This window comes from Streptopelia decaocto, assembly GCF_964273445.1.
Source record: "Streptopelia decaocto genome assembly, chromosome: 2".
NCBI classification, from domain to species: Eukaryota; Metazoa; Chordata; class Aves; order Columbiformes; family Columbidae; genus Streptopelia; species Streptopelia decaocto.
Window position 1 is genome coordinate 11,336,381 of NC_138655.1, and position 23,044 is coordinate 11,359,424.

At 46.0% G+C, this 23,044-nt stretch overlaps 1 long non-coding RNA gene across 3 annotated transcripts in view; it reads right to left on the reverse strand.

Annotated features, from left to right (window-relative positions):
* Nucleotides 1-23,044, reverse strand: part of LOC309437070 — a 73,302-nt gene that overhangs the window by 44,474 nt on the left and 5,784 nt on the right. For all 3 annotated transcript variants that reach the window (XR_014183482.1, XR_014183483.1, XR_014183484.1), the window contains exon 2: nucleotides 19,497-19,671. This is a non-coding gene — a long non-coding RNA (uncharacterized lncRNA). The remainder of the gene's footprint in view (nucleotides 1-19,496; nucleotides 19,672-23,044) is intronic.

The following is a 23,044-nucleotide window of genomic DNA, read 5'->3' on the forward strand; positions in this document are numbered from 1 at the left end:
CCCCCAGCTCTCTGACCTGGCAGCAACGTGTGATGGACTCAGGATCTGAAAGCCAGCAACAGAGAATCACAGAATCATAGAACAGAATCATAGAACAGTTTGGGTTGGAAGGGACCTTCAAAGCTCATCCAGTCCATGCCCCCTGCCATGAGCAGGGACATCTTCACCCAGATCAGGTTGCTCAGAGCCCCATCCAGCCTGGCCTGAGATGTCTCCAGGGATGGGGCATCTACCACCTCTCTGGGCAACCTGGGCCAGGTTTTCACCACCCTCACTGTAAAAAATTTCTTCCTCCTGTGTAGTCTGAATCTCCCCTCCTTTAGTTTAAAAACATTGGCCCTTGTTCTATCAGAACAGGCCCTGCTGAAGTCTGTCCCCATCTTCCTTACAGGCTCCTTTTAAGTACCAAAAGGCTGCAATAAGGTCTCCCTGGAGCCTTCTTCAGGCTGAACAACCCCAACTCTCTCAGTCTGGATCTGGGAAATCCAACTTAGCAGACTCAAAAAGGAAAAACCTATCAGAAATGCACCAGCCCCAGAGGAAGGTGCCAGAAGCTACCAGCAAGGGGATGTTTACATCCTCATTTGATGTTGGCTCCATAAAAACATTCTCACTGCTTCCCATGCAGGACCAGACTGTTCATGCCTGGACATAACTCGGCTTCACTCTTCTCCACATCCTCCCCAGTATCCAGCTCCTCCGGCTCCCACACACAGCATCCTGGGAATCACGGGCACTGCAAGGGTCACTCTACCTGGGCAGAAAAGTCCTTATTCCAGCTAAGCTGTTGTGCTCATTTTAGCTCCATCATCCAGCAGGATGGACCTTTGAGCTATCAAAGTGCTGCAGTCAGCCAGTGAGACATCAGAGAACCCAGTAAGAAGTTATGTTGGACACTTTTAAGATTCAGCTGGAAAGGGTGCTGGGCCACTTTGTCTAGACTGCAATTTTGCTAAGAACGGTGGGACCAGATGATCCTTGAGGTCCCTTCCAGCCTGGTATTCTGCAATTCTATATCAGCTGTTAGTTCCTACACTTTTGTTTTGCTTATCTGGATTCACATCCATAAGGACTAATTATTTATTTATTTAGCTATCTGCCTTTACGTTCTTCTATACCCCTTTCAAGTCATCCACAGGCTGTCACTATATACACATCACCAACCAAAAATATGTTACCACAGTCTTGATTGTTAAAAAAAAAAAAAAGCACCATTTTTTTTTTTCCTGATGGTTAAACTGATCTATCAAAAGAAAAGGGCCTCACACAACACAGCAAGAGGGCTGCGAACATAAGACTGGCAGAAGAATCAGGACTCCTTAGGAATGTGTTTTCAGGAAGAAAGTGGAAAGATCCTGGTAGATATTACCAATTTTATCCTACCTCAAAAGCAACATGGATTAACAAAGCCAATAAACACGACTTGGAAACCTATACTGGAGTGCCTTGGCCTTGATTTTGGTCTTGAAATAACCTGCCCCAAGCTCAAGAATCAATCTTAACGTTTATTTTTAGAATGCATTACCTTCAAACCTCCAGACCTGTCCTTTAAATAGTTCAACATGTTAGATACCTTTTCCATTTTTTTCCATGAGGCTAAAAACATGATCTGTGAAGTCACATTTATCAAGAAAGACTTGTCTATCATCGCTATCTCGGTAAGTACTTTTCCAAGGAAAGCAGGGTTCATTTCACAGCAGATGCGGGCTTTCCCACCACGTACCACCAGGAAAGTATCATGTAGATATCCAGACATGCCAAAGCCAGCCTGCTCTTTCCACACCTACACCAAAGTTCTGGCCTTGAGCTGACAAGGCCCAGTTCAGCTGATAACTGTTACTGTCACTGACACAAGTCAAATCTGTGTAAGACCTTGCTCTCTCAGGGGTTCATTTTCTCAGAGCTGCCATGTGGCTATTCAATCTGGATACAAAGGGCTTGCAGCAACTATCTGCAGCAACTCTAGGCACATTTTAACTTTATTTGAGGAAGTCTGTGGGCTCTCAGCTAGGTTGGGGAACGTGCACAGCTGCTGCATGGTTCTACATGCAGTTCGTGTACCTGCACCACCACCAGTCAGGGCCCCAAAATGTGCGAAATTGATGGTTTTCCTTGAACCAAAAGTCATGTTGGTAGAGATCTGCATAAATGCACCCAAGCCAATACGAGGACAACCAAACTTCCTGTCTTCTCATGAGTGTTCACAATGGCGTAAAGCCACTGAAGACCACACATGGGACTGGGAGGGATGGTGAGAATCTGTTCTCCGACCCTAACACGGTGGAACGGAGTGACATAAATAGCCCTATTTGTGGAACACGAGGGGATGAGGGACCTTGTGATCCTCAAATGCCTTAACGTCACCACTTCCTGCCACCCCAGAAAGGGATCTGTCTGAAACTGTCTTCTAAACCCAAGCCCTCAAGCATCCCCATGGATGCGCACAACCCAGAAGCCTGCAGTAGTTCATTGTATGTTATTTTAAGTGGTTCAGTTGCATTAACGAAGTCTCATTCATCAGGATGCCCTAAAGCACATTAGGCCCTAATACGCAAAGATCACAGCTCTGCATATCTAAAAGAACCAGGAATAACTCTGAAGAAAGTGAACCCTCCGGAAACCATGTGATGAGGCTTCCAGTGACAGGGATGGCTTTTAAACATGGTGAAACAGGAATCACCAGGTGGGATCAAAACCAACCACTATTCTTGCTCGGCAGCTGGTTCTTCAACCTGAGATGTTTTGGAGAGCAGACTCACACAGGCACGAGAGGACGCTCCCACCAGCACCCATCACCAGCACGCACAAAAAACTTGCTGCATTCTGCAGCCCAAATCAACAGTTTAAACCAATTCCTCAGCTGCTACCAGTCTCAGCTGAGCAGCCGACACGGTTCCCCTCCTGCTACCCATGGCAAGTGCAGTGGCCTCCAGGAAGCAGAGCAGACAGCTGACACCTGACAACATCCACCACAGTGGTTCCACTGCTGGGACACCACCTGCCACAACCCCTAGAGGTCCATTTAACCACAGGGTCACTGCTTAAATCAGCCATGTATTTCCATGTAGAGATTGATTGACTGATTGATTTCTCTCAGATAGCTTTCTTCTTGAGTTTTTGCCCCACCTGACCTATTCTGAATCTCACCAGGGTATAAATTCATGTCTGGTAGTAAAGGAGGGTGCTGACTCCCCAGCCCAGGTGAGTCAAAATGAGACAGCTCAGGCATCTGCTACCCACCACTGTCTACTTCACCTCTACTCCTACATGAGTGCACAAAGCACCAACAGGAACCTATTTCAGGTGACTTTAATGTGCTGGGTTACAAGGCATGACAATGCCTGAGCTTCTTCATGTGGTGGTCTCCATTTTCATGTGTTCCAAATGAAACTTCAAAAGAAGTGGTGTGGTTCTGCAAGTTTTCAGCCACCCCAGATGAACCTCCTGCAAGTCAAAACCTTGTGTATTAGATCACTGTGGCTCCATAGCATCCTACGTAGCAACTCCCCCATTTGGTAGCTCAGGTACTGGCTCTACAGAGGTGAGTTCCCACGATCATGTTGTACTGACAGCCCTTCACAAAGGCAGAGCCACCCAGCGTCCTGGGAAGCGGCGAGCACAAGCAGGTTCTGCTCTCTAGTAAATGGGAGTATGTCTGGTTTCGGTGAGTCACCGAGGCAAAGCACCAGGTCTTGAGAATGGTCCTTCCCACTGCCAAGACTGAGAAATAATAAAAGCTGGATGACGAAATGCAGGGAAAAATAAAACAAAACACAATATCACACCGTGGTTCATTTATTGTTTCAAACAGCTGCAGCAGAAATTATGCTTTTGTTTTTGCTGCCTTTTCTCTTTTTTTCCCCCTTCCCTTCCACACAGATGAAATGAAACACAGAAAGCAAGGGCCCTGTCAGCATCTGTTCTGCACCGATGGTTTGTTCTTAAGGGCCAGCCAGGGAAATGGACCTCAAATTATGACCACCACAAGTACAACTGGATAGATAAACCTCTCCCAGAGATAAAGCCCTTATTTACAGTAGAGCACACATCTACTTCAGACTGCACTACTGCAAAAAGCATCTTTGTCCATCTACAACAGGGTCTTGTCCCGCCTTCGTTGCATGAGTAGCTGGAGTTAGAATAAAGCCACAGTGCAGAGGAGGACCTCTTGAAAGCTAGCTGAACCATGGCACCGTCTAAAAGCTTTGGTGTTTCACTTCAGCTCCTGTGACCTCCCATTTGAAAAGATGCAAATATTTTAAACAAAGCACTGAAGCACCCAAAATCTGCCGAAAACTGGAAGTAGAAATTCAGTCTTAGCAGAAAGCCTATTATGAACAAAACCATCACAGAATTACAGCTGGATCTAAGAAGATGACTAAGAAGTCATTACTGCCACAATTCTAATCAAAAATAAGTATGTCATCGCATTTCTTGTGCTTTTTATACCTCATATTGCCAAACAATCCTGGTAAAGACTCAGCCATGAAAAATAAACAGCTTTCACTGATGCTCCTTCTAAGTACTGCACACTTTCCTGCAAAGACACCAAGCTTGGGGCTTGGTGCCGGAGTTGGGCGAAGGTCAGTTTTAGTTAAGGTTGGTCCCACTAGAAATTTCACGACTCTCTGCAGACGGGCTGGGATCAACCCGTCCCTGTTTCTCCAAGCACAAGGCATCAGAAGTAAGATGACCAGCATCACACACCCATCACTGAGCGACCCAGCCGGTGCTGATGGCCAGGAGGGAGCCAGAACATCAGCACCGCACAGCTTCAAGGGCAACACCACTCTAGAGAATGCTGCAGAGCAAAGCATTTCTGGTATATCTGAAGAAGATATAAGGTTACACAGGTATCAGCAGGATGCCCTGCCTCCGAGATGCTGTGTCCCATCTGGGAGCTCACATCCAGGAAGGACACACTGAACAGAGTCCATCAGAGCAGCAAGCTGCCAGGAGCAGGAGGGGAATGACCAGCCCCTCTGAGACAAGCGGACAGAGTGAGCTGCTTGTGTTGGACCCGCACAGCTCATAGGGGATGAGATTGCTGTCTGCATCACAGAATGAGTGATTTAAGCTCGAGGACACCATTGGCACAAGAACAAATGAGAATCAGCTGGCTATGAACAGCTTCAAGCTGGAGCAAGGTGGTCCCTGGCCATGCCTGGCTCTGGATGGCTTCCAGATGCAGTGGGGCAGGCAGCCCAATCAATCTTGAAATGCAGCTTGATAAGTTTATTAATGAGATTATATCCTTTGGCTGCTCGTGAGGGTAAGCAAGAGACTTTCATGATCCCAGCAGTGTCAGGCATTCGTGTGTTCCTCCTCTCATTAGCAGCATTTCTTAATTGGCTGCTGCTTATCCTCTATGACCTAGACACCACAACTCCTACAAACATCCCTTCTGATGGGAACTCATTCTGAACGTGTAACAGGACGCTCTGGAAACCTAGGGATTTTAAAAGCTACTTCAAAGAAGTATTATTTATTCCATTTCACAGGTGCAACAATGAGTACAGGAGGAATCTGCTTCCACACCACAGGGAAACATTTCTCAGCACTGCGCTATGTATGACCAACACGAATTACACATCAAGCCTAAACCAGTATGACTACCAACAAGGACAAAACCACACCATGACAGAGCGTGCCATATATTGGAGGGATTACCTCACTCCTTCAAGGACAAGAACTCAGAAAGCTTTCAAGTGAGCTTGCTCTGTCTGATTTCTGTTACCCTTCGCCAGCACGTGAATGACAAGCAAGGATCCACCACTCCTGTCTATCACCGAATTCTTTTCACATGCATGCTATGATAAATCCCATATAATCCTCTCTGTCTGACTATGTTTTAGGAGAGGGGTTGTCCCTACCACCTCCCAGCATGTCTCCATCCCACCATCCAGCAGCCCCTCCGGTTTCTTATCTCCCAAATACTTCCATCACTTTTTTGGGATGTCTTTGGAGATTACTGCTCAGTGTTCTTCTAAGACATTTGTTTTCAAAGGCGCTCAGATACTTTGGCAGCTTTCAGGTCCATCTGTTTAGATAAAAATTACTTTTAAGTCCAAGACTCATAGTTTAGCCTTTCAGCTACAGCTTTCCAATGACCCAGTCTCAGTTAAGCGAGTAAACGCGGCTGCTGCCTTGCCAATGTGTGACACCATTTCCTTCAGGACATCCCCAGTGGCTCCAATACAACTACGAGGATATGCTAATAGATTCATTTCTTGTATTCCAGTGCCGTCTAACGTGAGGTTTTAGTCCAGAGCTGCATGGGTTTTCACGAGACCAGTGAGTTCGTACCAACCAGGACACCCTCACCTTCCTACAAGGCTGAAGTCTCTACTTGCAGGGGCTTTACCTAAACTGAAATACACCTCATTGGCACAGGGAAAAGTCTGATCACAGGTTCTCCAGCCTCCATAAAGCCTGGGAGCAACCAGCTGGGGACAAATCCAAAGCCAACCCAGCTCATTAAACCATAGGGTATATCCCCTAAAAATGTTCCAGTTGCAGCTGCTCAAGAATAACCCAGAGTTTTGCTTTTAATCCAGATTAAGGTGGCACCCACGTTTGCTCTGGAATATAACAAGCCTGAGCTTAGACAGGTCTTGCTGTACACAGCCAGGTTGTCCCAGGTGCTGGCAGCCAGGTGCCAATCTCTTGGAGGAACTACATCTTCAACAAACCTCATCTAGCACAAAGCCTCCCCACCCTTCAAGGCAAAAAACTACAGCCACTGACAGCCCCAAGATGCTGAGGATTACTTAATGTCTGGACAACTATTTGCAAGCACGGAGCCCTGTGAAAGCACAAGCAATTATGCAAATATAAAGCAAAGAGGAAATGTTGGCACCTTATACAAGCTTGCCCTCATTCTATCACAGCCTCGCAGCGGTAATGCGATCCCCCCCAGTAAAGCTGCTGGGACTGTGTCACCTGCTTTCACGCACTCGTCTTTAGCCCCTTCTACATCCAGGAGTGCATGAATTTAATTAGTGTCTCCATCTTATTTAGATTTAGTTTAAGGCAAGGGGATGTTTCCAAAGGGAATCCGATTCTCATTTCAGCCGCTTGGCCAGGCTCAGCTCAATGGGTATTTATTCAAAGCATTACCACCCTCCCTGCCTGCTCATATGCCAGGGATTGCTCTCATCACAGCGTCACAAGTCACATCACAGCAGCAGGCTAGGCTGGCCTAAGCAGGCTGGCCTAAGCAGGCTGGCCGAGACAGCGACTGAAGGCAGCAATCCGGCGTGCTGGGAGAGTGATCCTATGCTAAGATGCTGGATTTGACTGGGAAAAGGTCTGTCTGTGTTCCAGGACAGCAAAGCAGAGCAAAAGCACTTACTGCAACATCTGCATCACTGCACGTAACATGGCTAAAAAAGCAAGGAATTAAATACCAAATCAGTGAGAATTTTGCATACTGGCAAATGCTTTAGTATTTAAAAAATACAGATTTCACTTCACTATCCAAAGACTTCCTTTCCCCCTTAAATCTCATACACACGAAAAAAAATAATACATATCCAGAGACTTGCAAATTCTCCATCCTCACACTCAAAGGCATATTAGCTCCTTTCTGCAGACAAGAAACCAAGGCATCTCACATTTGCCTTGGTTTGATCCATACTTAAGATGTGCCAAGAGCCAGTAAAATGATGAAAAGAAAATTAAAAGAAAATTCAGAATACACCCACAGCCCCAACCAGCGTAGTTATGCTGATAAAATGCAATAGAAAAAAGCCTTTTTTTTTTTTTTCTGAAGCTTATTTTTTTCTGAGAGCCAGTTTTGGCTGCCCAGCAAAAGAGCTGCATGCAGCAGAAGGGAGTGGATCACATCACCTGCTGCAGGTGACATCAGCATCCCCCAAACATCCCTTGCTCCCCAAAACGCCACCTCCTCTCTTCCTACAGGGAGTTAGCAAAATGTCATCAGGGAACTGAAAAAGAACCTTCCACAAGGCAAAAAAAAAAAACAAAACAACAAAATCACACCAACCTATAAACTTAATAGTGTGGATCATCACTCCATCCGAGCAGTTTTAGGTGTTGGAAACCCAAGGGGCAGTGAAACTCAGATCCAACATCAGGAACTCTGAGCTGCCACTTCTGGACTGAGATGCTACCAGCTCTTCTCTTGGGAGAGACATTTATGCTAACACCAATACCCGGAGTAATGAAAAATTAATTAAGGATACTGTAAGGCAAAAAGAACATTTTGGTCACTGAAATCTAAATCGCCCACACCTCTTTTCACTGTGTGTGCAAGTACAGGTGTGCATCCACACATTAAGTCTTCAATCCTGCATGCTTCAAGCAAAGGAAATACGCAAAAATGTTTTTAAACACATACAGCGCCTAAAACAGCAGCTAATACTGGTAATATAATTACTGTCACTCAGTTATTTCATCCAGGAAATTAACCTACTCAATTAGAATGACAAGACAGGCAAAACTTGGCTCTCAAGGCAGAAGCTACCGTTTCTGGGGGGACCAGCTCCCCTCAGAGCTTGACGCCCTGTGGCCACCACGGTCTCTCGGTCACATCTTTGGGGATGTCCCCTGCCTTTTAATGCTGCTGCCTCTGCAAACAGCATCAGCCCCAGGGACTTGGTTTAACAGCTCATCCCTGGCCCTCCTGCAGTGCAAGGAAAGGGCTAGGGACAGGTATGTTTTATTAAATGGGCGCTGATTTTATATTTGTGTTTTAAGGAGGGAGATCTAATCAAAATCAATTTAACAGAGTAAAAATCATGGTGCCATCTGAACCCGAAAGCACAGTGAGAACTGGCTGACAAAATAAAATGTCAAAAAACAGATACCCTGTAAAAAGACATAGATTTTTAAGTACCCTGGGGTCTTAGACTCAGGTAGCTGCAGGAACATCTCCAGGAAGATGACAGCTAGTTCACTTCAGTGTATTAATATCACCGAGCTGTGGGCGCTGGGCGGCCATCACCATATTAAAACCCCCTTCATAAATCATTTTGGGAAGCTCAAAGAGCAGGTGCTTGTTTCAAAACAAGGGTATTTCAGGGGTGCCCCCCCTTGCCGCTCACGCTGGCAGAGACGGCAGGGGCACAAACAGCTGCTGGCACGTGGTGTCACCCCCCTGCATGTCCCCTCCGCTGGGAAACCACCGGCTCCCAACCTGCAGCAACCAGCATTTGGGGGTTTTGAGAAGGGGGAGCAGTGCCTGGACAGTGGGTGGGTTTGCGGGGCCTGGGCTTGGCTGGGATGTGGGGGGGGACACCACGCTCGGGTAAGCAATGGAGGGGGGAGACAGGGCTGCATTCTTCATGGGTGAAACAGCAGAGAAAGGGCTCTCGCTGCTTCTCTCCACATTAGTCAGCACGTAGGAACACAAAATAAAAACGCAAAGCAAATCCGCTCTGTAGTATTAGGGATTATGACTCAGAGATAATTTCCCCCCCCACTCCGCCATGATTCATCCAGTGCAGCCTCACGGCTCAGATTCAGAGCAGCCTCACCGTTTTGGTCTCCCTCTGCCTGAAATCCCACTAAATAATTGCTCTTTGCAGTCAGCAGTGAAGAATTCAGGGTTTTTTTTCTCTCTCTTTCCCCGCTGAAGCGGGGGCCGCAGGGTTGAGCGCTGCACGCCCGGACCACGCGCCCGCGCGGATGCTCAGCACCAGCACAGCCCCGTGGGAGCCGCGTGACCGGCCGTGAGCGCAGGCGCAGCCCGAAAGCGGAGACAAACGGGACGTTATCCACAGCACAGGGGACAGCTGGCTATGAAATGCTTCTCGGGAGGCACCGAGCAAAACATCAGGAGAGGGGTGCAAGTTCAGAGAGGAGGCGGTTGCCTGACGGTGACAAGAAACATCCCACACAGCAGCAGTGCCTAACTGGAAAGGACCCAGTTTAGCCCTCGGGATGGGTCAGAGTTTGCTGCAAAGGAATCCAGAAGCAAGACAGGGGAGCCACATGGGGTTTCTAGCTAGCCAGATCATCCTTTCTGCCTCCTTTGAACCTTCAACACCGCAGGTGATAAAGGATACCTCGCTGCAGGGAATGAGACCTCCAGAAGCATCCCACACAGCCTGCACCCCACTTGTGATTTTTAGAGGAAAAGGAGCTGTAGCTGCAGTACAGACTGCTGAGGAAATAGGGGAAAAACATTATTTTGCAGAGGACGTGGCCTGGACAGACCCATCCCACAGTCAGGACACTGAGCACAAAGTGATCCAGGCTGGGCTGAACCAAACAAAAAGTGTCGTGGCCTCTTTGCATTTGGATAACAATAGCAGTACATAAATTCCACATTTCAAACATGGGTAAGACATTAGACAGAGACTCTGTAGAGAGATTAGGAGGAATAAAAAAAACACAATAAATCTTTATGTTCTTGGACTTGAACCGATTGGCAGCAAAAGCCAGGGAGCGGGGCCTCCTTTCCCCAGATACCACCACGGTGCCCTGCAGAACCAAGTGCCTTGGAGTTCAACAGCTTGCCCAAAGGCTGCAAAACACGGAGTACAGAAATATCTAAGAGACGTTCCTCCAGGCCCGCTCCCAAAATCACTCTGTTCCCAAGCTGCCAGGCACCTGTGAGGTCCCTGCTCCTGCCACCCCCGCTCTTCTCAGAAAGACCATGTAAGGCAGGGGTGTCAAACTCATTTTCACCAGGGGCCACATCAGCCTCGTGGTTGCCTTCAAGGGGCTGAATGTAATTTTAGGACTGTATAAATGTAGGAGTAGTTCCATTTGCCCTTTGAAGGCAACCGTGAGGCTGATGTGGCCCCTGGTGAAAATGAGTTTGACACCCTTGCTCTAGAGGAAGACACTGACTCAAAGTGCAGTTTTCACCCTTTCCACACACCCCTTGGAGCTGAGGTTCCTATCTCCCAAACGAGCGTGGAGACACCTCATGCTCTTCTTGCCCCCTCAGCTCCCACGATCAGACTCTGCACAAGGCACATACACAGTTTCAGCCAAAATAAAGAGTATCAATAATTAGGATTCCATCTAAACACCCTCTTCTTTAAAAAAATAACTTTTAGATTAATGATTTAAGACAATTAACTTCAAAGACTAAATTTACTACACTGAGGTCAACACAAGCGCTACAGATGGATGTTGATGTCCTGTTGGGCAGGTAAGCTAACAGAACATTTTCATGTTTAAAACTGCACCCTGGAAACAGTGTTTCTGTTGTGTGGAAAAACAAATGTGCTTTAATGACCTAAGGATCCAGTAAAAGCAACTGGTACAGAGAGACTCTCATCTTCTGCAGAGGGAAGCCTAACCCATCACCACAAAATTAGCAGTTAACATTGTCTCATTTTACAATAAAACCCATATGCAATATTGCATCATATCATGGGGAGACAAGCACACCTAACACCAGGGTTGCTCATGCTTCCAGTTATCCTTGGCAGTAAAATAAAGAAGATTAATCCGAATAACATATGCCAGAAGGAGCTCTCAAACATACTTAAGTTTCTAAACCTTACTTCCTTACCTGGATTACCACATTCCTTTAAGTTAAGTGATGGGGACACTGCAAGTTACCTGTCTAGAAGAAAAGACACCTCATCCTTACATAACGACGGGTCACCAACACCACGGGGAAGGCAGCAGGAGGTACTGACAAAAGGACAAACACTGACTCTGAAAGGACAAGAAAGAGCTGGGAGAAGACAGCCAGCTAATAACAAAAGGAGGAGAGAAGGTATTTATGAGTGTGAATCACACATTTTCCCAGATGTCTTTCCATTAATGATGAATATCATAATTCCCCTAAATAATGCAAGGAAAATTGGTTTAATCATTTAAAGGCATCATCAATAATAAATACGTCAGCTCCAGATGCTAACCTCACTGTTCCTCCCTGCTCAGGGACTGTTTTAAGGAAAAGACTAAGATCGCTGTCACTTTTTAATTTCGGAAAGATGCCTCAGTATCAGTCAGGGGAACGAAGGAATAACCCATGACTGAGGAATGGAAATGCGAGCGTGCACATGCCCTGCATGGTGTAAAAGCTCTTTACACGACAGCTGCCGTTCCTGTGCGATAGAACAGCAATGGAAGTGCAGTTCTTGTTTACTCAAGCAGAGGTCTGCACTGAGATAGCCAGGGCCAGACAAGAGGAGAGACCTTCCCACCTGCCTGGAGAAGGTTCCCCACCAAGGACCTGTGAGGAGGAGGAAGGGGCAGCACCGGAGCGCATCCATCACCTGCAGGCATGAGGGCGATGCCACCCATGAGGGGTACCTGGCTGCTCTGCCAGCATCTGGACAAGAGGGAGATGGAGAAAATGATGCACGCTGCTCTTCAATACTGGATTTCTCAGGCATTAAGAAAAAAAGGAGATGTAAGAGCCCTGAGCTTCATTGCTACAATGCTGCCTGCAAAAGCCACCGTGCTCCAGGTATGGAGCATCCTCTACACCCCTGGACAATCGGGACAGGTTTCCCAGCTCACCTTGACCTGGGCACTGACTCCTCTGAGTCACCCCCTCCCCGAGGTGTGTCTCAACGCCATGCTCTATCATGACGAAATCACAATCCCAAGGGCTGCTGCTGCCATGGCAATCCCAGGCACTGAAAACAAAGGTCATGGATAAGCTCTGAGGGACCAGTAGGAAGAGCTGTTTGGGGATGTCCTATTCGCAGTATGGAAGAAGGTAAAGGAAAAAGAGGTAGAAACCCCAAATCACAGGGGCACCATGTTTCCAAAATGCTGGCCCATCTTCCCGAAAAGTATTTTCCTTGCAAATATAGGAGGGGTACGGAAAGCAGGGGAATCAATCTGCATAAAACTGGTATATTTTTGACATCAAAAGTAATTTTCTGGCATCCTGAAAATAAAAGGGGGGGTGACCACCAGCAGAGAAGATGGAAAACCAAGTGCACAGAGCAATCACAAGCATGCAGTGTCTCACAGCGAGGAAACCCAGCCTGCTGCCTCTGCCAAACTTCTACCAGGGCCGGGGTGAGACAAAAGGTTTCTGGCACCAAGCCATGATTTGTATTGTTTCAAACTTTTCTCTTTTCCCTTGGAGTCACTCTTCTGATTCAGAATCTGTACTATTTTAAGCAACTTTGCTAAAAAAAAAAAACAGAGTCTAATGCTTGTTTGGCCTGTCCATAAAAATCTTTTCCACTGGAACAAAGATTTAAACCTGTGACTCAAAATGAGTTTACAATGGGGGACTGATTATCAAGAGGACCAGAATACCCTCTTATTAGAAAAATGTTCACCAGGCCTTCCTGAACTTTACATGGTGGTATTAACAGCTTGTTTAGTTGCCTGCAGGCAATATCGGTTGTCTGTAACACAGGTCAAAAAATATACATATTTTATAATAAAGAAAAAGAGCAGGTGTGTGCATGTGTATGTGTGGTATGTGTATCCACACATGCACATACCTGCATGAAAACAGACATCCTTCTGATTATTGTCAACAAAAGAGATATAGGGAAAAACAAGGAATCAAAAAAAAAAAAAGAAGGGTTGGAAATGATCAAAGGATACACTCATACCTGTCTGCCTCAAGTAAAACAAGCCTAATTAAGGCACTTTTTAAAATTATTATTATTTGTCTATTATGGTAGCAAGCATCATGGGGGAAAATCAGGGCCCTATTTGTACAAGTCCTGTGCAAATAGTTAAGGCAGTCTGGAAGAGATCTACAGGCTTCATTTAAACTGACGTAAACCCACAAAAGTACCCTGTATCCATCTTAGCTTAAACCTATTTCATTAATGACTTCTTTCTATTGGTACAATATTTATTTGCAGATAAATTATTTCAAAACAGAGGAGGGCACATAGCCCGGGCAGCAGCCCAGGCCAAGGCCCATCCACAGCCCAGGTTTGGGGATGCTCATCCCAGCACCATCCTTAGGAACCATTTCCCAAGTTCTGCTCATCTTTTTTGGGGGTTGGATCAGTTCCAACAGACCCTCATCCCGGCCATGCATGTGCAGATCCCCAGGGTGAGCTCTGCCCCAAAACCCTGCACCCATGATGGCCAATTGCACCCATGTGTGTCAAGGTGCCACCTCCAACCCTCCGGCACTGCCGCCTGCCCTTGCTGTGGAGCACAGAGGGGAAAGCATGCATAAAATGACCAGCTCACTGTTATGCAGCAGGACAGATTAGATTTTAAGGCAACGAGTCATCAGCTGTGAGCCTACGAACTTGGCTTTGCACATGTCAGAGCAGCGTTGTATAATAGCGACCTCTCCCTAGATCCTGCTGACCCAGATCTGAACCAGCACCCAAGAAGGAGAAGTTTTGGAAGGTTTCCTAGCTCATTTTTTAGGTCCTAATGCCAACAGCTAGTCAAAGTCTGGTCTTCTGGCAAGCAGAGAAGACATATCCAAAAACTGCATCCAAACTTAAAGAACAAAATAACAAAACTAACATTACCTTGGGGAGCAGAGCACAGTGTAAAACCCTTATTACAAGTTTTTATGGCTCCTTCTTCATCAGCAGAATTTACTGGAAAAATGCAAAAGCAATCATCATTTTACAAGGACGTTCTGCTCTGTGCAGTTCCTGCACCCAGTTTTACATGGAGAACATCAACAAGGTGACACGAGACAATTGACTCCCCAGGCAGCTGCAGCATGTGTTCCTCTCGCCATGTCAAAAACCCACCTCTCAATTTATACACTGTATAATAATTATTTTGCTAATCACAGGCTGCACTGTGCTTCTCAACCCGAACTATTATTATTATTATTATTAGAGCTGGCTCAGCCACAAACGCGCCTGCTTTCCAAACGCATGGCCCTGGGATGAAGAAGAGGGGTGGGAGGTTTAATCCTTCACTGGTTGCAGTGTGAGGCAGCAAATGGCATTCTGGCATGTAATTTCTTTCAACAGCAAAAATAACACCTTTCAGGAGTTTTTCCATTTTGAGTTAGCACACAATCACCACAAAAAGAAGAAAAAAAAATGCTGGGTAAGGCAACATAACACATACTATGGCCTTCTTTCAATTCGCCAGCTATATTTATCTCTCAACTGTAGCACAGAAACATATTTCACTTAGAAGAACTTTTTAGCGGCTTAAAAGAGACACTCAAGTAGCAAAGGCCACACACTTAGATACCGGTGGGGGGGAGAATGAAAAAAGATTTATTTGTTTAGATGCTGTAAGCTAGCTGAAATCTGCCACCTACAACTCATCGCCAAGTCTTCCTGTGGGCAGGCATGACTTGTGCACAAGCCAACCCGAGCTCATGATCTGGCTACTTTTTAGTCACCTATTTCACTTCAACCCCCTTCTTTTTTTTTCTGAAACATCTGCCTTTGACCAGGGCCAGAGAAAGGATGCTGCCTAAGAAAAATATCTGCCCCAGTACAGCAAGTCTATCACATCTGAACCCAAAAATGTAGGGCGAGCAGCAGCACAAGCCCCATCATCAAATCTGGGGCAACTTGCACAGTGAGAGCTCTGCATTAAGTAGACCTGGATTTTAAAAACAGTTTCTTCCCAGCTGCCTGCCAGCTATCGCCTAGTCCTTATCCTTTCCAAGGCAAGGTCCTCTGCAACCCCCAAGTTAACCATTGTCATTCAATGTCCCATCCTAAAGGCTGCAGCTACTACATAAGTTCAGGTGCCACCATCATGTGCAGTAGACTGATATATTTGTGAGCAGATAAAACATCCCATCCTTGAGCCAAACTAAACCAGGGAAAAAAAAATATATATCCCATCTGGGTGTGCAAGGGAAATAGGATTAAGGCCTAGTGTCTTGAAAATAGCAAAGCACCCTAAAAATTGGCACTAAGTGATCCTTGGTTGCAAGGGTCACCAGCAAGATAGAGTTACAAATATGGCCTGAAATAACCCCTCGGTCAAGAGGCGCTGGGGGTGCATGGCACTGCTTGTGAAAGCAGTCTGCATGGCAAAGAGGAAAAAACAGAAGAAAAAATGAAGAGTCATCCTGAATGAAACATGACACTGAGTGTTCATATTTCATTAAGAAGCCTCACGTGTTGTATCAATGACACGAAGGAGGCGGACTGGAGTTTGGTTTCTGTTCATTCACCTTGATTACATCCTTTAAAACATTCTTATCAGGTTACATCTTTCCAAGAAAGAAAAACCTCTTTCCATCTGTCTGATGATCCACAGATCCACTTGCCTAAACTGTGCTCGGCAGAGCTCACCCGACCTGACCCCCCCTGGAGTGCAGGCTGAGCATGTTCAGGAATTGCCACCCATCGAAGAAACCAACGCCGCAAACCAGGGCCAGGAAGCCTCGGCTTTCCAGTACGGGAAATGCAGTGCTGAGTCCTGGGATTTTTTAGGGGAAAAAAAAACAACTGTACAAGCAAAGCCACCCAACCAACTCGCTTGCTGCAAGGCCGATGCAGCCAAGAATAAAATGTCTGCTGTCAAGTGATATTGAGTGTGTTCTTCAGATTGCCAACATCAAAGCATTTCCCAATTTCAGATCCTTCCATTTCTATAATCGGAAACAGTCCAAACATTCATCTTTATTGTCTACGAGTCAACCCCTCAGAGATGCTGCACTTCACAGGGTTCACTGTTTGTACAGAGGTGGGAACTGCTGTGCAGGACATGCCCCTACGCCATTTAAGATCCCCCCCCTGCTCCCATCACTGGCCGCCTGCTCCCCCTGGGTGGTATTTTCTTAAGGGGATTGAGATCGCTCAAACGGAGCCATCACCAACGCGCACACACACCCCCTGCTCCTCATGCACCCCAAAGCCCGCTGCCATCAGGGCATGGCAGCCCTGGCAGGACCACCACAAACTGCGGCACATCCCTCCAGAGGGCAGAATCATAGAATTACAGAATAGTTTAGATTGAAAGGGACCTTCACAGCTCATCCAGTCCACCCCCCCTGCCATGAGCAGGGACATCTTCAACCAGATCAGGTTGCTCAGAGCCCCATCCAGCCTGGCTTGGGATGTCTCCAGGGATGGGGCATCTACCACCTTTCCGGGCAACCTGGGCCACTATTTTACCACTCTCCTTGAAATTTTTTTTTTCCTCACGTGTAGCCTGAATCTCCCCTCCTTTAGTTTAAAAACATTGGCCCTTGTTCTATCAGAACAGGCCCTACTAAGTCTGTCCCCATCTTTTTTACAAGCACCTTTTAAGTACTGAAAGGCTGCAATAAGGTCTCCCTGGAGTCTTCCCCAGGCTGAACAACCCCAGGTCTCTCAGCCTGTCCCCACAGCAGAGGTGTTTCATCCCTCTGATCATATTGGTGGCCTCCTCTGGACACTCTCCAATAGGTCCATGTCTGTCCTGTGCTGAGGCCTCCAGAGACGTCTGCAATACCCCAGGCAGGGTCTCACCAGAGCAGAGGGGCAGAATTGCCTGAACAGGCTTGACAGCAGGTGGAAAAGCCCTGGGCAAGCCAGAATGCTACAAAAATTAGCAGCAGAAAGGCAAGAGAGATGACAGCAGGAATGCAGAGCCTGGCCTCAGAGTGCAGACTGCAACAGCCAAGGAAGGAGCACCACTGAGATCAGGGTGAAGGGGAGAAGCACAATGCCCACTAACCCCAATTTTATTCTTAACCATCAGATCTGAGAAGCATCTACTCGTCCACACCAGCTGCAATGCAGCAAGGGATTTTGGCAAGGGAAGACAAAACTGTCAGGTTGAGACTTATTTAGAGAGAAGGGAAATGAGAACAGCTCCAACTCCTTTATTCCTTTTTTTTTCAAGAAATAATGGGCACAGCTGTGGCCACTCCTTGGCCATCAACTCTCAGGCTGTAGAGCAATGCTAACAGGGTGCTTGGCCAACCTGCCTTGGCGAGAGAAAGGAGGAGCCACACAGAAATTATAAAACGACTTGGAGCTGAAACATGTGGACAAAAAGGTAAAGAATGAAAAGCCAGAATAAGAAAGAAAGGGGAAAGAAGGTAAGAAAAAAAAAAGGGAAATATGCCTATGAAAAACACCACAGGCATAAAACTCAAACACGAAGTGGAACAGAAAAAGAGAAGCGGAGGGAAACTAGGAGGAGGAAGGAAAGTTAGAGCTAAACAGACAATGATGCTTTCACTTATATGTTTGCATATATATAAGAACACAGATAAAAGTTACTTGGGTATAGATATATGCATACACACACCAGGAGAAAAACTGTACCATGCTTTATCTACACTGCTGTGAATCAAAGCAAAGACTTCACAACCAGCCACTGGCCCTGACAGGTCAGCACAGACAGTTTTCATCAGCACAGGGATGCTTTCTGTACACATCTTGTACCAAGCTGGGTCCCACATTTACTGCTATTCAGAGCTAAAACACAGAAGCCATGTAAGAAAATTCACACTACAGCAGCACATTTATGGCCATCATGTCTCCATCGTGTGCACGGATAGCCACAGACTGCCAAGAGGACTCTCAGTGCTGTTAGTTATTGGCATTACATACAGCACCACCAAGAACTTGAGATACCAAATGTGTCTGTGCTGCACATTAAACAAAAATAGAATAGAAAGGCCAGTCTCTGGCCCAGAGACCAAGTGACCTAGGATAAAACCAAGATATAGATAGAAAGTACAAGCAAATAAGGCAGGCTGACCAGAGCAGAGCAGAAGACAGGCCAAAGGAGATGCCATCATCTCACCGCACATGGCAATCCTGGATGGGCACATCTAGCAATCTTGCTTTAGACAGGAAGCCAGGAAAGGGTCAACCACAACAGAGCAGGAGGGAAGACCCACCCATCCCCTGTTCTCTGAAATCCCACTTAAACCACTAATTGAGGTGGTGTAAAGATCCCCCATTACTGAAACAACCAGTAGTAAGTAGTAACCCACATCAGAACCACCACATCCATCAAACCACACAAAGAACAACCCCTAACTAACATGGCCACAGTGTCCATCATGATCTTGACTTCACAATTCCTCTTCTGACTGCTGGTTTGTTGAAATAGCACATTTTGGGACATACAAAACACATGGGAACCAAGGGTTGTACACAGATTAACTTTGAATCTATAAGCCCACCCACAGGGTGATAAAGGAGAAAACATAATTAAAAAAATAATAGTTTAGCATTTAACACATCTGCTAGATAAAACAGCTTGCTTTGACTTGACAGGGTGTTACAAACCTGTCTTGTGCCTGCAGAAAATTCCTGGTAATTAACCCTAGTTTGAAAGGGGTGAAGAGAGGAAAGGGAGGGCAAAGTTAAGGATGTCTGGGCACAAACCTCAATCTTGCTATTTCCTAACTTCTATATTCCAAAAAGGCTCAAATCACTGCAGGTAACTGGAATTACAGTCAAATGTATTTTCCTCAATGCTTAGTTTAAACGCTGCAGTCATCACCAAATTTTCTTTTGGGTACTGTATTAAGTGATGAACAACATCTGACAGATGTTCTTTCTCCTCTTTCCTCCAACCCAGAGGTAGTGGACCTTGTTTTGCTTGTGTGTTCCTCAACTGTCTTTAAACATTATACAAAACATTGCTACATGTTTAGAAAAAGGACCTTCAGTTGAACATACCTTGCACATGGAGCAGAATATCATGAGGTTGGTCCTTATCTCCTGGGGTTGCCCAGTCCATGTGAAACTGGACCCTCAAAGAGCAGAGCTTCATTTCTTTGCAGAAAGCTCCTATGGTCTTGGGCACAAAGCCATCAGCAGTTTTTCTGCTACCTGAGGCAATGCAGGGAGTACCCTAAAAAAGAGAAAAAAATACCTCAAGACTTTATCTGTACATCCAACAGAAGCCAACATAGAAAGACACTGCAAGCTGCCCATGCTGTGGCGGAGATGAGATGCAGCTTTCTGGACTAGTTGGAGCTTCCTCCATTTGCAGGCTGCCTGCACAGGTATGTCATTGCTGTTGTCAAGCCAAGATGCGATGGATGTCAAGGCCAAGCCCACAACTCTTCCCAGGAAGATGGTGTTGCACCTCCTAATCAGCCAGAGATGACAGAAACACCAAAAGAAGACCTATAGATGATCTTATCACCAGAAGAAATTCAAAAGCACTAACCCACCAGCTTGACTGACCAGGTGAGGACAAGTCTCATAAGCCAAAAGAACCAGCATGGCAGCAGTAGACGCTCTAACCCCTTCCCCATGCTCTTCTACACTGCTGGAGTTCAGAGACCTGTTCTTCACCAATGAGGCAACAATGCCCAAGAACTCGGCTCCCTGGCAACAACTGTCTGCAAAAAGGTTAAACAGAGCTACAGATCATCTTCGCACCATGATCACCTGAGCCTGGATTGTCCAGTCAGGTCACCTATTGCAAAGCAGTGTGGGGCTCCCAGTGTGTAGACTGGTGGAAGGAGGCAATCTCATCACTTCTCCTGTGGTACCAGCCACGCCAGAGGGCTCGGACATGACTCTAAGCTCCTTCTTCTGGAGACACCATGGGCTGCCACCGTGGAGGGTGGTCAGGAGCCTCTCCAGGAAGACCCACACTGCTGGCCCAGCCTCCAGCAAACCACGGCTGCATGAGCTCAGCTTCCTGCTGAGCTTCTAATGGGCATCGAAGTCCCTTAATATCTTCAAATGAAATATTCATGTTTTAAGTGGTATTTCATGGATCTACAGGCTTTGTCACGACTCAGGGAGGCCTTAAACAGATTTAGCCCAGACTTCAAGACTTTCAAGAGAGCATGGCTCCCAGCATCCCAGACGCCGGCCCTGATGGTATCTCATACCTTCATGACCTTTAGCTGTCTTTCTGCTGCCACGGTGGAGGCAACAGCATTTTTACCTGCTCAGCATCCAGATTTTCTATGCAGAACAAGATACAAGTGTTTGTCAATAAGAATATTAACACTCCTGATATTATTAGAGGGAGGTGAAATGCATTAGCAAGACCACCTGGAAGTTCTCCCAGTCACAGTGGGTCAGCACAAGTGGCTGAGGTTGTTTAATCCCTCCTATACTGCCTTGCTCCATGAGGCGGTGTTCGCAGTTAATTAACAGAGGGATGTACAGAACTGAAATCCTATTTATTGTGATTTATCTCACAAAAGTAGCCCAAGAAAAATATTCACTAAAAGTTTCTAAAACAATCCTGCAACATAAGGTTTTTGCTAAAGGTCTCTTATGTCACAAAGATCTGTAAGGAAGACAGGGACACTGGGTACCAACAGTGGTGTCCAGACTATACCATCAGGCAATATAATGTTAAGCCTTATGCTAATGGCAACGTCTTAAGCTCTGAGCAGGCTTCGACCTATTTTAAAGATGATTATACCCACGTTGCCTCCTAGCAACCTATAAATTCTACTTGATACACTTATCTTTAAAATTAAAATTATAAAATTATGGCCAACTTCCCTTCTCCTTTTCCTCCTCCATGAGAAGAATGGCCATCAATAGTGCTATGGAAGATGAAAAGGCAGTATTCACGTTTACCTGTCACACCAAGCCAGGAGTTGAGGAAGGTCTTATGTCCAGACTTCCAACATTTTGCGCTTGGTGAGAAACTTTCAGCAGCTTTTTTCCAGTCTAGCAACATTGGTTGCAGCCACCAGACCTGCCCCTCAAAGACAGCAGTCATTTCAACCATGTCAAGCAGAAGTACAGAACCTCAACCACTTCTGAGAAGCTCTGAGGGTCCAGCTGACATCAGGGCTCTACCATACTACGCTGTGAACAACCACACAAAAGGCAGCATCTGCCCTGACATGTTCATAGATGAAAGAGACAAGGAGAAGAGTGGACGGGGAAGGAGAAGAAATGGCTTGCCAAGGGCAAAGCCCCCAAATCCTACCCAGAGCCAAGCAATGGAACCCTATCACCTCTCCAAACCACTTGTAACAAGGCAGACTAGTAGGTCTTAATACTAACTACCCAAGATAAGGAAAACATTTCAAGACTAACTTCTCACTGCTTCAGCATCTTGGACTGCAAAGAGCAGCACCGTTCTTCCCCTCTCAACCTACTCATCTTATTCATATTTTTTTACTCATCTTGTGTACTCATGAAAGCTGGGTCTCCTTCCATCTTGTTCCACAAATGGAGACTTGAAGATCAGCTTTTAAATTTTTCCTCAGTTACCACAGAAACAGAGGAAGTGCTGGTGAGCAGAAACCTCTTGGGTCTGCAGCCCAAACTTCCAGCTCATAAATTCGGCTGATTATTTTCATTTGGAACATCAAACCCACATAATTTTTTTGTTAGTATTTTAATATAATCTAACAGCAGCCTTTTTAACATTTAAGAAAAACGTAAAGCTTTCCCCACCCATAAAAGCAAACTGAGAAGAACCAGAGCCAGATGTGAGATACCTGTAAATCAAATGATCCAGTACTTCACATCACAAACATGATCGTCTAAAACCCATGAGCAGCATCTCAATTGCCTGTGCTGCAGCATAAAGCTCTTGGCCTTTGCTCACCGCTACAATCATTTCTGGGAAAGTATATTTCAGACTTTCCTACTCTTAGGAAGAAAAAAAAATAAACAACCCATTATTATTTAAATAGGGCTGGAAACATTACTAAATATTTCCAAGAGGATGTATGGTAGCTTTTTGCTCTGCATGCTACATTACAGGTCATTGCACTGATAGGTGTGACTACCTATTTACAACACCAGCCAAAGCATATTAGGGGGTTTGGTACATCACGTCTAGAGACTGCTATGGCATGACTATGTCAATGTATAATAAACTTTATGCCTGCAACACAGTTAATATAAGAATAATAATAATTATTATGATAATAATAATGTTACCAAACTTTAATATTAGCTAAGACAGACCCATGCTAGACGTTTTTCCATGCAGAAGAGATGTAATGTAAAGGGTTGGAGCACAGCCTGGGCTGTGGCCGTTGCTCCATGTCCCACAAGCTCAGGCATGAGCCCACAGCTGCTGTTTCCACCACGTAAACCAGCACACACAACGTCACGTGCATGTCAGCAACGCACCACTGCCAGCAACTGGAACACCCAGTCCAACACCAAGCTGCAAGGACATGGCACCTGGCTGAAAGCTGGCCAGGAAAAGCCACCTTTCCTAAACCTACACAGGCAGTAACGCAGCAGCCTCTTGCACCACCCACACGTTGCACAGCCCGCAA